The 15,350-nt window shown below is 43.7% G+C and overlaps 1 protein-coding gene across 3 annotated transcripts in view; it reads right to left on the bottom strand.

The window, feature by feature from the left end:
- GRID2 (glutamate ionotropic receptor delta type subunit 2) overlaps nucleotides 1–15,350 on the bottom strand; it is a 984,243-nt gene that overhangs the window by 314,926 nt on the left and 653,967 nt on the right. The gene's annotated exons all lie outside the window — the stretch shown is intronic.

The following is a 15,350-nucleotide window of genomic DNA, read 5'->3' as shown; positions in this document are numbered from 1 at the left end:
GTAGCATATTGGAAAGCAAACAGCTTCTAATGACTAATGGACTGACTGACAGTCTAGACATAAGCAAATAGGTAGGAAAAAATCAAAATAACCTGTGAGGAATTTTTTTTTGTTTTTTTTTAAAGGTTGGAAAGCAGTAAACTCTGGAGAAGTCCAATCAACTTTAAAAAATTTGTAGTTTCAGCCAGCATATTGTAGTGGTTAAAGAGCAGTGGTTTGGAGCAGTGGACTGTGATCTGGAGAACCGGGTTTGATTCCCCACTCCAGACAAAAGGAAGCCTTTCTGCACACAGGGCATTGTTGAACTTCCTGCCACAGAATGTGGTGATGGCAGCCAACTTGGAAGGGAGTGGACAAATTCATGGAGGACAGAACTATCAATGACCACTAGTCAAGATGGCGACTAGTCCTGATGGATATCTAGTCCTTCCAGTACCAGAGGGAGTATTGCCTGGGGAGCATGGGTGACGTGAATCAGACCCTTGGTCCATCAAAGTCAGTATTATCTACTCAGACCAGCAGCAGCCCTCCAGGGTCTTTCACATCACCTACCTGCCTAGTCCCTTTAACTGGAGATGCCGGGATTGAACCTGGGACCTTCTGAATGCCAAGCAGATGCTCTACCACTGAGCCATGGCCCCTTCTGGTGGGAAGGCACTGTTGCAGTCATCCTGCTTGTGAGCTTTCTAGAGGCAGTTGGCTGGCCACTGCATGAACAGAGTGCTGGACCAGATGGGCATTTGGTCTGATCCAGCATGGCACTTCTTATGTTCTTAATATAACTCTCTGTGCAAAATTCCCTCCCTGTTTTATATTAGCACAACATGGTCCTGGGTGGTGTTATCAAACTATGGCTGCCAATTGACATGCAACTCTTTAAACCTCCCTGAGCGGATCTTGAGCTCCTTATATGACATCTTCCCTCAATCTGCATCTCTTAATAGATGCAGAGGGAAACCTTGCTGGAATTACAAAATGATCAAGCTGCCTGCACCAACTTCTCCTGCTTTCCCCATTCTGTGAAGTGCTGAAAGAAAGGAAAGGGGGAATGATGGGAAAAAATCATCCTACACAATTCCTGTCTGATAGTCAAGGCTGTGTTATTCTATATATCCATGCTGTAAAATCAGCAGAAACTGTCACAGGAATCAGAACAGTACAGAAAATATCACTTTTCGAAAAAAAGTCTCGCTTCTGGGTTGATGACTAGGTTTTGCTGGAGAAAGAAAGTGGGTGGAGCCAAAGCTCAGATTCCCATTCTCCCTACATGCTGCTTCTCAGTCCCACAGTTGCCTCTGAGAGCTGACATTTGGGGGTCAGATGATATCCACCTTTAAGGCCAATTTGACACCAGGGTTGTGAGTTACTGATCCTATTCTAGCCTGTTCATACTTAAAATATATATACAGTGTGAGGTGAATCATCAAAGCTGGGAAGCTGCAGATGCTCACTTTTTGATTGGGATGGCAAGCATTAAAGACAGAGAAAGGGAAGCCAAGTTAACTGCTGGTGACGTACACTTGGAAGTGAGTATAAAGGACAAAGAAGCAGAAGAAATGGATTACGGAGGAAGGCCAAGGTGAAAAAACATGCCAGACAGATTTTGAAAAAAGGGCATAGAGATTATATATATCAATATTATCAAAAGCAGGGTTAGCAGATGAAACAGCACAAATGCAGAAGTGAGATTTACTGGGGGCGATTCTTGAAAGTGGATTAATCACAGCAAGCTGGGGAAAAGTATTATCAAGAGGGACATTGGATTTTCCATCACTTGCAAGCCTTCAGATCAAGGCTGGTATTCTAAAAGATATAGTTCAGCCAGCATATAGGTTAATAGATCTAATATAACGATGTCTGGAGGAAATCTATTGCTCCGAAGGAAAGAAGAAGAAGAAGGGTTCAATGGTTCCTTTTAATCTTTAAATTCGCAAGTCTATGACATGAAAGTCCAGCATGCTCCTCGCCACTTGCTCGCTCATTCGGTAACTTGGCTAGATTGACTGACTATATGGCTGTTTATGCTTGGTAATTAGCAGCGTGTTCCAGGCTGAAGTGCCCCGCATATTTTTTTTTTAAATTTCTTCACGCTGAACCATCATTCCAGCCATCACCGTGAAGCCGGCGCATACCTGCTTCGCAATTCTTAAGAGCCCCTTTAACACGACCTTTTGATTTGATCCGCCCCCACATCGAAGCATTCAGTGAAGGAAGCATGCAGAATCCCGGCTGCGGCTCAGGTATGCAAACGACTATTGCCAATGGCTTTGCAAACGAAGGAACGAAGGAGCAGGTGAGTGGGGGGGATTTGTTTGACTTTCTTCTGTTGCATCAGGACCGTAAATAGTCATTTTAAAGGTCGGATTAAAAAATCAGCATTGAGTGAGGAGAAGAATTGACGCTGCATAAATAGCCTATGAAAAGCAACTCTTTGCTCCTCAAGAACAGACCATACAATGTTGGCTTGTACCTGCTATTAGATCTGTCAGGGGTAGACTTCCCCCTTAACTTCCAGGGAAATTTTCTGGATGGGCCATTGCCCTAGAGGGCCACTGGTGGTCAGGAGCAAGCACAGCCAAGCCCCAACCACTCTGCCCAAGCCTCAAGACTACTCATTGGGAACGGCAGTCAGTGTCTGCTCACCAACTGCCTCCTTCTGCACTGCTTCCAGTTTGGGGTATGATGCAGTGGGCGATCCACTGCCCATTGTTGGCCCCACTGAGCTGAATGGCCCTGCAGTGCTAGCTCAGAACACAGCGGGGGTCCCTTGCCTTGACCTGCTCCAGGGCTGTTTTCACTTTCTCGTCTGCCCCTGGATCTCTGTTATATGACACGTCAAATTGCAAGTTAATTTTGAGAGGGGATACACTGGGGAGTACCTCTATCAAAACAGTTTATCACTGCAGTTCTAAGAAGAGTTACACACTTCTAAGTTCACAGAAGTTAATAGGTGTAGCCAGCATGGTGTAGTAGTTAAGAGCAGTGGATTCTAATCTGGAGAACTGGGTTTGAGTCCCCACTCCTCCACATGAGCGGCAGACACTAACCTGGTGAACCGGGTTGGTTTCCCCACTCCTACACATGCAACCTGCTGGGTGACCTTGAGCTAGTCACAGTTCCCTCAGAACTCTCTCAGCCCTTCCTACTCACAAGCTGTCTGTTGTGGGGAGAGGAAGGGAAGGAGATGGTTTGATTCTCCTTAAAAGGTAGAGGAAGTTGGCTGATGAAAACCAACTCTTCTTCCTCTTCTCTCCATTGTATGTCACTAACACAAGACTTGTTCCAGCCAGTGTGAACCAAATGGACCAGAGAAGGAGCCCTAGCAAGGACCTGCCTGGCCAAAGGAAACCTGTGAGTTGCCTGTTTATTATGAAACCAATGAAGGCAAGCCTTCTTTCAGTTTAATCTGTGCTAGCGAAACAGAGCACGAAAGGTTGTGGTTCACCTGCATTGTCTGACCATGCACACTGGCTCTTACATAGCAATTTTGACTTGGTGACATGAGGGCTGAGCCAACGGGGAGCCAGCTGTCACCTGGACTCACATTTGAGACTTGCCAATTACCATCCCAAAACAAACAACCCATTATAGGGGCATTTACCATGTCAGCCATTATTTTAAATGACCACATTATTCTTCCACTTTCCCCTCTTTGTTCAAAAGGAGTATCTGAACAGCACTTAAAATTCCTGCCAAAGAGCTAAACTTTACTCCTCATGCAAATGCAATCATCAGGAAGCTGTGTGTATATGTGCGTATGTGTTCTTTGCATTGGCTCAACAACCCTCTCTCCAAAGTTTCTGTGAAAGTCTCCACACACATGATAAGTATGCACAGAAAAGAAATGGGAGCTCCACACACACCCCTTGGAGATATGCTGACAGAACATGACTGTGCTGTTGATATGAGTTTATGAGGGAAAGGGGGGCACAATTACATTTCGGAGTGACTACCGACCACTCCCACCATTACTACGGCTGGACAAACATTCATGATGGAGTTTTTTTGTAGTGCATGACCAGATCTCCATGGACATAAGCCACTACAGAAACTGTAGACAGAGTTCCAATACAACTCTTTACGAAAGATAGCCTAATTAGGGCTGTCAAAAAAAAAAAATTCGGTACAGTTCGGATTCGGCCGAATTTGACCCTTGTGGGGTCGGTACGGTCCGAAGTCCGAACTCCCCCGCTTCGGATCCCCGGTAATTCGGGGGGATCCGGAGTTCGGGGGAAAATTCGGCCGAAGCGCGCCTTCAGGGATTCCCTGAAGGCGCGCGGGGGCCCTTTAAACTGATCTGAGCCTCCCAGCTGGGAGGCGCAGATCAGTTTAAAGGGCAGCCCGCCCCCCTTCAGCGGGCTCCGCTGGAGAGGCGCGGGCTGTCATTTAAACTCATCTGAGCCTCCCGGGCGGGAGGCGCAGATGACTTTAAATGACAGCCGTGCCTCTCCAGCGGAGCCCGCTGGAGAGGCGCGGCTGCCCTGGCGCGGCTGCCCTTTAAAGTCATCTGCGCCTCCCGGGCGGGAGGCGCAGATGACTTTAAAGGACAGCCGCGCCTCTCCAGCGGAGCCCGCTGGAGAGGCACAGCTGCCCTTTAAACTCATCTGCGCCAGGCGCAGATGAGTTTAAAGGACAGCCCGCCCCCCTTCAGCAGGCTTCCCTGAAGGGGGGCGGGCTGTCATTTAAACTCATCTGTGCCTCCCGGGCGGGAGGCGCAGATGAGTTTAAAGGGCAGCCCGCCCCCCTTCAGCGGGATTCCCTGAAGGGGGGTGGGCTGTCATTTAAACTCATCTGTGCCTCCCGGGCGGGAGGCACAGATGAGTTTAAATGACAGCCCGCCCCCCTTCAGCGGGCTTCCCTGCAGGGGGTCGGGCTGTCATTTAAACTCATCTGTGCCTCCCGGGCGGGAGGCGCAGATGAGTTTAAAGGGCAGCCCGCCCCCCTTCAGCGGGCTTCCCTGCAGGGGGTCGGGCTGTCATTTAAACTCATCTGTTCCTCCCGGGCGGGAGGCTCAGATGAGTTTAAAGGGCAGCCCGCCCCCCTTCAGCGGAGCCCGCTGAAGGGAGGCGGGCTGCCCTTTAAACTGATCTGAGCCTCCCAGCTGGGAGGCGCAGATCAGTTTAAAGGGCAGCCCGCGCCTTTCAGCGGGCTGCCCTGAAGGGGGGGCCAAATTGGCCGAATTTATTCGCGAACTCCCGAACTCGCTGAATTCGGCCCCCCCCGTTGCCCGCCAGAGTTGAGTTCGGATCCGTCTGAACTGAAAATCACCGAATCAGGGGAAATTCGGTTGATTTTCAGTTCAGACCGAACCGAATTGACAGCCCTAAGCCTAATGACTATAAAACACCAGTGTGGTGTAGTGGTTAAGAGTGGTGGTTTGGAGCGGTGGAGTCTGATCTGGAGAACCGGATTTGATTCCCCACTCCTCCACATGAGTGGCAGAGGCTAATCTGGTGAACTGGATTTGTTTCCCCACTCCCACACACGAAGCCAGCTGGGTGTCCTTGGGCTAGTCCTAGCCCTCTTAGAGCTCTCTCAGCCCCACCTACCTCACAGGGAATCTGTTGTGGGGAGGGGAAGGTGATTGTAAGCTGGTTTGAGTCTCCCTTAAGTGGTAGAGAAAGTCAGCATATAAAAACCAACTCTTCTTCTTCTTCCTAAGAACTAGGTAAACAATGCTGTGTTTAAGAAAGGGGAAAAATTAATGTAGTTAAGAAGTCAAGCTGGATCAAAAACCTGGTGTGGGAAACGCCTTGTGTTTCCTTCATCCCTTTCCTTGTTCTTTTGTGCCTGTAGATGGGGACCCGATACCATCCGTGAGGTTTGCTGGCATCTCTCCATGTTGGTTGGCTACTTCCCCATATGGCTGACACAAGGGCGTCAACAACCTGGTGGGTGCTCAGTGACTGGTAGAGGAGGGTGGTGTCACTAAATAATTTATAATTTAAAGCATTTTTATGCCACCTTTCCACCCGATCAGGGTGCACATAAAAATACCTGAACAATGAAGAACAACATTTAAAATTATAAAGTAATTCAAAAACACTTGAACAGTAAAGAACAGTGTTTAAAATTATAAAGTAATTCAAGAAAAAACATCTAAACAAACACAATGGGTAGCCGTGTTTGTCTGTCAATAGCAGTAGAAAGGAGTAAGAGTCCAGTAGCATCTTAAAGACTAACAAAATTTCTGGCAGGGTATGAGCTTTTGGTATTGTAGACTAGTCTTTTTTAGTCTGGATGTTTTCAGGACAGAAAACCTCCAGACTAAAAAAGACTACAATCTACAATAGCCATGCAGATTAGTTTTGGATTGCACATGTTAACAGATCACTTCAGGATACAATGGTTCCACATAAACATACCACACCCTCATTAGCACATTATCTTGATACTTACCGGACAATGATTAGCACATTACCTTTAATACTTTGCAGGACAATGATCAGCTCAAACCCAACCCCCTTCTGACTATATATTACTCTTCCTACACACTTGACACTGAGAGACACTGTCCTTCAGTGTTACTCCTCTGAAGATGCCTGCCACAGCTGCTGGCAAAACGTCAGGAAAGAAAATACCAAGACCACGGTTACACAGCCCGGTTACACAGCCCTGACCGTGAAAGCCTTCGACAATATTTTAGTTTTTAACACTTACCGTATATACCCATGTATAAGCCGACCCGCGTATAAGCCGAGGTGCCTAATTTCTCCCCAAAAATGGGGAAAAATTAGGCACCCGAGTATAAGCCGAGGATCGGCTTATAACCCCCCCCCCCCCCGCAGGCTTACCTGACAGGGCTCCCGGCGAAGGCGGTGGTGGCGGCGGCGGGCCCCCCGCAGGAGGCTTCCTGGGCGGGGGGAGGCAGGAGCGCTCCGCAGCCGGCTTCCCCCGGCCCTTCCAGAGCGGAGGGAGCCAGGAGCGCTCGGCTGCCGGCTTCCCCCGGCCCTTCCAGGTTGCTTCCTCCCTCCTCCCTCCTCCCCCCTCCCCTACCCTACCGTATTGACCGGCGTATAAGCCGAGGCCGGCTTTTTCAGCCCTTTTTTTGGGCTGAAAAACTCGGCTTATACGCGAGTATATACGGTAATATTTTTTTTTAAATTTCAGCTTTTGTACATCTCTTTTAAATATATTATGCCAATAAAGGTATTCGAATTGAACTGTGGCAGTATCTTAGGCTCTGGAAGGTGCTGCTCATCATTTTGGTGTATTTTAGTGTGAATTTGCTGCATAGACATGTATCAGCAAGAACTAAAGAGGGGAAAAAAATAAAGTTCACTACCAGTTCATGCAGAACACCCTGCAAATCTCTTGCTGTCATTTTATTCCCAAGGCACAATTTTTCAACTGCATTAAAATTAATTGACTTTCTGTTTTGAAATACCAGGATGGAAATCAAATTCTGGCTCCTTATCCTTGTGCCTTGACTTCATTCCTATCCCTCTTACCAAATTATCTCTGACAACTACCACTGAGTGTCTCACTACCCAGCAGCAAGATGAGTAAGCATATTCTTCTGTTTTTCCTAATATCAAGAAGAGATCTTAGGAACACTCAGCAGAGTCATTTGACATCGAGACCCGTCGAAATGGTTCAATATACATTACACTGGCTGTGTAACTCTTGGTTATGGCAAATACAGCAGACCTTGCCTTGTCAGTTATACAGAGGATGCAGGGGTCTATTGGAGCAAGGATGCACAGGAGTGCATCTCTGGGAGTTTTTCTAGACCTGAAGCAATGGCATCATCAACTGGAAACTATCTGAAACTGAGGCATGTTACCGGCATTTAGATTTCATGTCGGTGAATTTCTGAAGTGAGAGATGTTCCCACGCTTCTGAGAGTCCTTTGGTGGGATCTCTACCTGGGACAGCCCCTAATCAACATCTCCTTCCAAATAACTTCTCTTTAAGAAAAGAAATCTAAAGTTCGTTTTGTTGTGGTTGTTGCATGGTCTTTCTAGGGGTGTGCCTGTGTGGGTGTAGTAGCGTAGCGATGAGGTGACTTAAAGAGCTCCTTTACTTTAAAATTTCCTCAGTGATCCCTCCTTCCTGACCAAAGTTTTAATTGCTGTTTTAATGTTTTTGTACCTACTTTAACTCCGTTTGTAGTTGTTTGAATGATGTGGGGAGGTTTTGGGGGGTTGTTTTTAATGGCTTTAACATGTGATTTTATCATGTATGTTTTGGATTAGCCACCTTGGTGGCCCTTGTGAGGGCAGAAGGCGGGATATAAATTTTGTAAATAAAAATAAATACATAGAATTTACCATTATGCCACTGGATTATCGCTTATGCCTCTAAGAACACATCATTTCTAATACAGAGCCATAATGTTCTCTGAAACAAATATAACCCCCACCACTAAAAACAAAAAACTAGAGAGGGATATCACATCAATCAATTTAGTAGGCCTCCCACAAAAACCTACTTTGCACAATGCATGATCACAGCTTTGACTGGGGGCCTTTTAAATACATTATATCTGCTCCAGTACAGGTAGGTCAAAGGTAATACAAATCACTGAGTCACAGATCTATCATTTCCTAAAGGACAGAAGTCCTAGATGGTAAATGTGAAGGATTTACAAGTATTATATTTGTTTTTTATTTATCACGTTTTGTGGTACTGCTTATGCTGTACTTGGTCATCAGTATTCACTTGCTCAATAAACCTTTACCGCTGCAACTAATATCATAACTTGTAAAACTACTAAAATATCTTTACAAAATAGGTCTTTGCTATGATTAAAAATTTCAAAATGAAAATCTACAGGCTATGATATTCTAAGCTATACACTGTCCAAACTGTAAAACAGAGATGTCAGATTCAAAACTAGTTCTTGTATTTATACATCTTTTGGGGGGAGGTTACATCAAAGTTTCTATATCCAATGTCATTACAGAAGAGACAACTGCATAAGTTCAGCATGGTGTAGTGGTTAGGAGCGGGGGACTCTAATCTGGAGAGCGGGGTTGGTTTCCCCACTCCTACACATGAAGCCAGCTGGGCTAGTCACAGTTCTCTCCCAACTCTCTCAGCCCCACCTACCCCACAAGGTGTCTGTTATGGGAAGAGGAAGGGAAGGAGATTAAAAGTTAGAGAACGTCGGCATATAAAAACCAACTCTCCTCCTCCTCCTCCTTGTTACAAAGAAAACATTGTACTTTTCTGGGGAGTAGCCCTTTTGCCAAAAATGTATGTACAAAGACAGGCTAGTAAACTGTGATAACAAGGCCATTGTGACCCAAGACTGGCCAATATGGCACCTGCAGGGAGCCACTTATTGCTAAAAATAGTCACTTTAAAACGCTTCCCTTGTTTAATTGCCAGCACTTTCCTTCTGTTGGAACTGTGAAGAGCACCCGTTTCCCCTCTTTCTTCGGAGCCATTCACTGCTTGTTCCCTAAGAGGTTTTTAAAAATCTCTCTTGCATTCTTACAGTAGCAGGACTGACTACCAATCAATTACAATGCTAAAGCACTGTAACAGGAGTTAATGAAGTGCCCTCAATCAGCAAGCAGCAAAATAATCTGAACGCCACTTTAGTTCATTCAGTGTAATCCCTGATCCAAAGGCTTTACACAAAGGATAACAACAATAGATATGAGCCATTTAGTGGCTGTTGTTCAAGGTCAAGGAATACAGGTACGCTTATAGTTCTTAAAGTATGAAATGAGCCAGCCTCCTCACAGAGATGCTTGCAATGTCCCCCGATTCCAAAACCACCGGAGATGAGGCAGAGGAAGATTTCCCTGTAGGTTTTCTCTTAAATTAAAAGTAACCCCAGGAAGGATCTGAATCACAACAGGGTTACGATTTCCACACAATAAATTTCCCAATGGAAATCGCCCCAAGATGCACACACCATGGGAAAACATATTCATATTGTTTCCCTTGTTACACTTACTAACAATGCTCCAAGGAGAATATATTTATTAATTACAATATGTTTGGCCTCCTCTCCATTAATAATGCTCCAATAAAATAAAGGATAATGACAGAAACAAGCATGGATGACTGATTTTCCAGGGCAACAATGAAGATATAAAAACAGAATGAAGTGAGCATGTGAATATCTTACACATATTAAAGGGAATCTTGATCAATATCCTAATTGAAATGTGGAGATCTGGGGAAAAAACAACAGAAACATTTGGGGGCTGGGGCTCCTTTTTTTCAGAGAGTTTTATTAAAAAAATTCCCAACAGTAATGCTGAAAATTTGGGGGGGCAGTACTGAAAAAAATCCTATGAAATATTGTCTCTTTTGGAATTAGTGAAATGTTTTATAAGACAAGTTTGAACTCAAAAATTGTATTATAAAAATATTTATGTATGACCGTCTACAGCATGATATAATGATAATTCCTATGTATATTGGACACATATACAACATATTTTCAATAATGTTTAAAAGTGAATAACTTCAGCAGCAATTACTATGCTATGACATTTATGAAGACACGTTATTAAAGAGTTCAGTGTTTTCAAGTTTAACCTCACATCCAAATATGCTGGAAGTCCTACCTACTGTGACTGCATAAGACGGCTTTGGTCCAAATTGTATTCTTTCTTTTGTTTACTGCAAAGTTTGTTTCCTAATTTCAATTTTTATTTTCCCCTACTTCTCAGATGGCAAATTTAAGATCCATGTGCTAAGGTAGCATAGGTCACCAGTTATTTGCAGCTCTTTCTCTCTCACTCTAGTACTGAGTGTTTTTGCAATTTTAGCTAGTAGAAAACGAAAACATTTATAGTTTCAAAGACCATAAAGATGCCAAATAATACCATTTTAATGCGCTAAATCAAAGGTTCCCAAACTGTGCTCCGTGAAACATCTCCTAGTGCTCCATAGGGTTGCCAACCTCCAGGTACTAGCTGGAGATCTCCTGCTATTATAACTGATCTTCAGCCGATAGAGATCAGTTCACCTGGAGAAAATGGCCACTTTGGCAATTGGACTCTATGGCATTGAAGTCCCTCCCCTCCCCAAACCTCACCCTTCTCAGGCTCCACCCCAAAAACCTCCCGCAGGTGGCAAAGAGGGACCTGGCAACCCTTGTTCTCCATGAAGAGATTGGAAAGAAAATACTACTGTCATTCGATTTAGTATATAGGTGCGAGGTGAAAATTAGTGCTCCATGATGAATTTTTCTCCTGAAAAGTGCTCCATGACTCATAAAGTTTGGGAGCCTCTGCGCTAAATGATAAATTATGCATTTTATGTTGTTACAGCAGTAAAAAAAGGTTTAGGCTTGATAGTAAAGTAAGTATTGTATATCTTTTTTTCCTCAAGACTTTTGGAGTTTTCTTTGGGGGCAGGGGTCGTTCCCATAGCTTCAGCATTTCTGGAAATGTTATATTTCTAGCCCCATAGGATAACATTACCCAGTATAGATTGAAGAAATGAATGCTGCATCTATTTTAAGGGAGTCGGGATGATGGAATAAACGTAAAATGTGCATTTCTCCCAAAACATTTATTTTGCTCCTGTACCCCTTGTTTTGTTTTCTGCACCATTAAAATACAAAGGGGGTTATTCTTGAGGGTCACCAACTTTTCTCCTTGTTGTTTCTTGTTTCCGTGCTTGTTAGGCATGTTATTTAGAGGAGTAATAGTTTGTGTTTCAGTAGTACAGGAGAGAGAGAGAGAAAAAACACCACTCCAAACAGTAAATGTCAAAAAATACATACCAACCGAATGTCAAATGCCAACCAACAGATGTCAAAACACGATGGCATTTTCCGTTTAAGCTTTTTTTAACTTCATAAACTCTCGCCATTACACGCTGAAAAGCCAAGTCAGAGCCCCCTCGGCAGATCATGTTGAAACGTCCCCAGAGCCATTTGGCATTGACTGATCCATGAATTGGCAATGATTTGCTTTGTGCATTCCAAGCGCCTGCCATAGGCCACCTATTGTGCATGGAAGCCATCTGCTATCTGTGGGAAACCTGGTTAGAATGATAGCAGAGGACAGTGGGTGGCGTAGCTCCCTCACGGCACACTGAATATCCTGGGAAGAATATGATGTGAATACGATAATGTTCTTTCAGGCCCCGTGTTACAAACTCAGAATGTCTAGTAGGAATCTCAACACACGCTCCACACATCAAATTCTGTCCCACACTCCCATGTTTATACATGGCAGTTTCTTACCATATCACTGAATGAAACAGCCCTTTAGGAATGACAGTTAACATTCAATAATTAAGAAGCAAACAAGTGGAATGGTCATATACTACAGCCCAAAAGTAAAGCTACCTGTTTTGCTTATCTGTTTGGAAGAACCATACATTATACTTGACCACAGGATGACTACTATGGTTGATGACTACTATGCAGTTGATGACTACTATGGTTGACAGATCGTACCCAAAGAGTGCTAGTTAATGGTTCCACATCCACTTGGAGAGAAGTGACTAGTGGAGTTCCTCAGGGATCTGTGCTGGGCCCTGTGTTGTTCAACATCTTTATAAATGATTTGGATGAAGGAATAGAGGGGTTGCTTATTAAATTTGCAGATTATACTAAATTGGGAGGGGTAGAAAATATGGTAGAAGACAGAGCTAAGATGCAGGATGATCTTGACAGGCTGGAGAAGTGGGCTAGAACTAATAAAATGCACTTCAACAAAGACAAATGTAAAGTTCTGCATTTAGGTAGGAAAAATCAAATGCATAATTATAGGATGGGGGAGACTTGTCTGAGCAGTAGTGTGTGTGAAAAGGATCTTGGGGTCTTAGTAGACTGAACACTGAACATGAGTCAGCAGTGTGATGCGGTAGCTAAAAAGGCAAATGCGGTCTTAGGCTGCATCAACAGAAGTACAGTGTCCAGATCACCCAAAGTGATGGTATCACTTTACTCTGCTCTGGTTAGACCTCACCTAGAGTACTGTGTTCAGTTTTGGGCACCACAATTTAAGAAAGATGTAGACAAGCTGGAACATGTTCAGAAGAGGGCAACAAAGATGGTGAAGGGTCTGGAGACCAAGTCCTATGAGGAAATGGTTGTGAGCTGCCTGTGAACTCTAAAACTTAGGACTGAGAATGTGGGACAGACTTTTTTAAAAACAAGATAACTAAATATGCAACACATACTGGAACAGAAGCATACTGGATCAGTCAGAGTGGTTATAGGACTCTGAAACTACTGTAAATTAATTCAAAACTTCATCAATACAGTAAGTGATGTCTTGAAACTATAATAGTTCAAGCAGTTGCTCCTATTAAATTATACAGAGGAATTCACACTTTACAAAGAGATCTGATCTGTGATTTAGCAACAATGTTAATTAGTAAATATTTTAAAACTTCTAATATGCTCTTTTTCTACATGGGTTACATAAAGCAGAGGAAGTAGTCACATGGTGAAACTCAGCCAGCTATAATCATCTTTGAAAGAAGCAAAATAAGGAACAATAGCTCTTAAATTGGCCTTCATTTATACTGTATTCCAATAAACCTCTTATTCCAAGAGGTTTCATAACACAGCACACTAATTTATCATTCTGGTGGCAGCGGAAAGTGCCATCAAGTTGCAGTTTACTTATGGTGACCCCATAAGGTTTTCAAGGCAAGAGACATTCAGAGGTGGTTTGCCATTGCCTGCCTCTGCATCGCAATCCTGGACTTCCTTGGTGGTCTCCCATCCAAATACTAGCTTTTCCTTTTATTACACTCCTCTGACCAAAGTCAAAACAAAGTCAAGATAAAGGACAAAACAGTAAACATTAAAATACAGCTTGGTGAATTAAACCAATCTCTGGGGTGTAATAATATACATTCTTTTAAAGTACACAGAATTCTCCAGTATTCTGCCTAGCACAACAACAACAAAAAGTGAGTGTTGTTACGTCAATAGAATTTGTTTATCTCATTAAAGAAACAACCTTAATTGATTTTATCCCTTTGGAGGCTGCTTCCAGATGTGGGCTTGAAAATGTGCCCTCCACCGCCATAGGAGCAAGCAGTGTGGAAGTGAGAATGCCATCCACCCCCCCCATTCTCATACCACTCGTTGACCCACTGCCACACCTTTACCTCCCACATAACAACAGTTTTGCTGGGATCCCCGTTGCTCAGAAACACCCCCCCCCCACATTTCCCCACAGAGCCACGCTGTAATGCTACTGTGTGGCCCAGCAAGGAAAATTGGGGAGGAAATGTCCTTAAAAGGCTAAAAAGGGGGATGAGTAACATGTCACAGTGAATCATCTGGCACCATTTTGAAAGTGAAGCCACCCTTAGTGGCTACAGAGGAAGCGTTCCTCTGGACATTGCAGCTATCTTTCGGTTCCCCTTTTTGAAAAACCGGTTTTCTTTTTCTCCAGATTAAAGAGAGAGACCCCAGAAGTGCCACGAATCTCATCCAAAATACTAACCAGGGCCAACCCTACTTATCGTCTCAAATCTGACGAGATCAGGCTAGCCTGGGCTATCCAGGACAGGGCAATTTATCATACCAGAAAACATTTTAAAAAAAAATAATTGTGGCAATTTATCATACTAGAAAATTATTATTATTTTTAAAAAGAACAGAACAGACCACAGCAAAGGACCCTCTCGATCAGCATAGCTATGCAACATAACATGACTCATAAGAGCCATTATTTAGTGCCTCAATAAGCTACAAGAAAAATGGTTTGTGAGACACTGGCTCCTTTGGACATTCTTCAGAAGTGGCAAGAGGAAGGCTGGTGACTTATATACGTCCTATATGTCTAGGCACACTCAAAATAGGGAAAATGTATATATCTCCCACAGAAAGTTATGTATTTTGCCCCCATATCAGAAGATCACACATCTTTACCCTTTGTATACTGCTCTGTATGAAAAGATGGGAAGTGTGAGTCACACTGCATCTTCTGTGAACATTTCCAGAGAGAATCTGAATCAGCTCATACAGTGAGTTTTGTTTTTTAATAGCCACATTTTAAAAATAAAAAATAAATATGGCAATTCAGCTGTCTTTTCTCAGAAAGGGCAGAGCTGGAAAACCTTTAGATCAAAGGCCATAAAGCACCAACATCCGAAGATCCCATAAAAAGTTACTAAAATTGATTTAAAAGTCAATTACTGGTCCCACAGAGAAGCAACAGAAAACAGTATTTCAAGACCACGGGAGGCCCTTATTATAGCTTCTTTAGTGTGTTTTTGGCCATGGCATGAAGGTAATTAATGATGTACAGCAGAATTCTGCTGACTTTGCTGCACTTCAGGTCATATTCCTATTTCTAAGTGCTCCAAATATAAAACCTGCAGTGAGCCCCCACATGATAGGACAGCGATGCCCTATGCATCATGCCAAGAAATCCCACTGCTTGTAATAATAATTCTCAGGT

Source organism: Euleptes europaea, chromosome 9 (assembly GCF_029931775.1).
Source record: "Euleptes europaea isolate rEulEur1 chromosome 9, rEulEur1.hap1, whole genome shotgun sequence".
Lineage (NCBI taxonomy): Eukaryota > Metazoa > Chordata > Lepidosauria > Squamata > Sphaerodactylidae > Euleptes > Euleptes europaea.
The sequence above is the reverse complement of the archived record's forward strand: the minus strand, read 5'-3'. Positions and strand labels throughout refer to the sequence as shown.